The sequence below is a fragment of the Phoenix dactylifera genome, chromosome 14 (genome assembly GCF_051530095.1).
Source record: "Phoenix dactylifera cultivar Ajwa chromosome 14, Ajwa_hap1_PhDact_Kaust_v1.1, whole genome shotgun sequence".
NCBI classification, from domain to species: domain Eukaryota; kingdom Viridiplantae; phylum Streptophyta; class Magnoliopsida; order Arecales; family Arecaceae; genus Phoenix; species Phoenix dactylifera.
The window spans coordinates 6,077,624-6,079,751 of NC_143203.1; the positions used below are offsets into that span (position 1 = coordinate 6,077,624).

The 2,128-nt window shown below is 37.1% G+C and overlaps 1 non-coding gene across 1 annotated transcript; it reads left to right on the plus strand.

Moving 5' to 3' along the window:
- Positions 1–229: 229 nt before the first annotated feature.
- Positions 230–335, plus strand: LOC120109235 (small nucleolar RNA R71). Its single transcript, XR_005510203.3, has one exon. It is a non-coding gene; the product is annotated as a small nucleolar RNA R71 (small nucleolar RNA).
- Positions 336–2,128: the final 1,793 nt, after the last annotated feature.

Genomic DNA, 2,128 nt, shown 5'->3' on the forward strand with positions numbered 1-2,128 from the left:
GTCCATAGAATGACTTATTTCACAAATGGTCCCTTTTTTTGAGAACTCGGGGGGTGCTTGACGAGAACAGGAAGCATGGTGGAGGGAGTTTTCATTAAGATTTTCAAATAATTGCTATGCTTCATGCTCATTTTGAAGCATAAAAGTCCCCTCGCGTTCAGCATCGATCATCTGACGGTTTCGTTCAGTCAATCCGTCATAGAAACATTGCACTAACTGCCATTTAGGTATTTGATGATGTGGGCATTTACGGATTAGGTCCCGAAATCTCTCCCAAGTTTCATGAAATTCTTCTCCCTAGGTTTGGAAGAAGCTTGTAATGGCACGTCTAAACTCGTTCGTTCTTCTTATGGAAAAGTATTTTTTAAGGAATTCTTGTTGCATTTGATCTCAAGAACGAATCGAGTTAGCTTCTAAAGAATTCACCATTGTTTGGCTCTACCTTTAAGGGAGAAGGGGAATAATCTAAGTTTCAGAGCATCATCAGTGAAGTTCTGAATCTTGACAGTGGTGCAAATCTCAAGAAATTCATCTAAGTGTTTATATGGGTCTTCGTTGATGAGCCCATAAAAAGATGGGAGCATTTGGATCACACTAGACTTTATTTCATATTGTACAGCTGCTACTTCAGGTAATCGAATGCAAGATGGGAAAGTGTAAATGGTGGGAGTAAAGTATTCCCTCAGGAGTTTTGGTTGTTCTTCAGCCATCACAGGAGGTGGGGATGATTCTGTTGTTCTGATCTCAGCTCGAATATTTCTAAGGGTCCGTTCTATTTCAGGGTCAAAAGGTAATAGGTCACGTACTCTAGAACGACTCCCTTGCATACACTAGTACTTGATTAGTCAAGCATGCAATAAAAGAAAAACACATCAATCCTTGTATTTGTCCTAAAATCACTAGACAGCTCCTAACTAGTTTGAAGAGGGCACCTAAGCCTCCAATCTGATCTAATGAACCGAGTTGACCAGGTAAGCTCCCAGGTAAGTGGAGGGGTCACGATGCGTTCGCAAAGGTCCCACTTAAAACCCATTTGCCTCGAACAGATGAACTGTCTTCCTTATAGGGATAAAGCTTGCCTAGACATCAACTAAGCCATAGAGCGAAATTGGTGCAACTTTCAGTGATCTTCGTCCTATTGAGCTCGAATGTCCCTAGGAGCCAACGTCTAATTGATTTTAATTAAAGTGACACTATGTGAGATTGAGTTCACCTAAGTTGGGCAAGAGTCCGGTGATGAAATCCGGCTCTTATCTTGTTGGGGTGATTGCCCTTACTAAGTGCAGATTAATTGGTGTATGTGTATCAGGCATGCATTCACAATTTTGCTGAAATTAAAATTAAACAATCACAGTAAAATGTTAAGCTAATAATCAATTTAAACAAGAAAGGTTTAAAGGTTACCAAAGAAAATTTTTCCAGCAATTAAATTTTTTTTAGGCAAATCTCTACAGCATTTCTTTTCCAGCAGTTCTCTTTCTGATCATCCCAGATTTTTTTCTCGATTCCTACTAAAATAATATAAAAAGAAAAATTAAAAGTTAGTGAGAGAGAAAGAGGAGTAACAATAATAGAAAATAATTTTTATTTTATTTTAGATATATATATATATATTTGAAATTTTTTTTAATTTTTTTTAATGATAGGAAAAATAACTATGCCAGCAATCCCCGACAACGGCGCCAAAAATTGATCGGTTCTTTTAATTTCAAAAGTAAACCACGCAATAGCACGTATCTTGTAGGATAGTGATTACGGGTGTCGGTCCACAGGGATTGGAGACAAGTTATTTTTCTTTAGTAATAAATCAAAAAGAAGAGTTTGCTAACTTAATTATACTGAATTAATCTATGAGTACGAATTGAAATTTATCAAATTAGATGGATCTAGGGTTTGGAATCCACCGCGTAGCATTGCAATAGGGACTGTGTTCTTAATTTTTATCTTCTGGAGAGGCATGCAAATTGGCTACAAGCCTTTTAAAATAAAAATATAAAGAGTTTTAGGAAGATCCATCTTCAGTATAGCATGAAGTATCTACCTAAGTATGCTAATCTAGGGTGCAGCACACCTCATCTTCCCAGGCATGGATCATCTTAAACTACTTTAGCAAATATGAATAGTAACT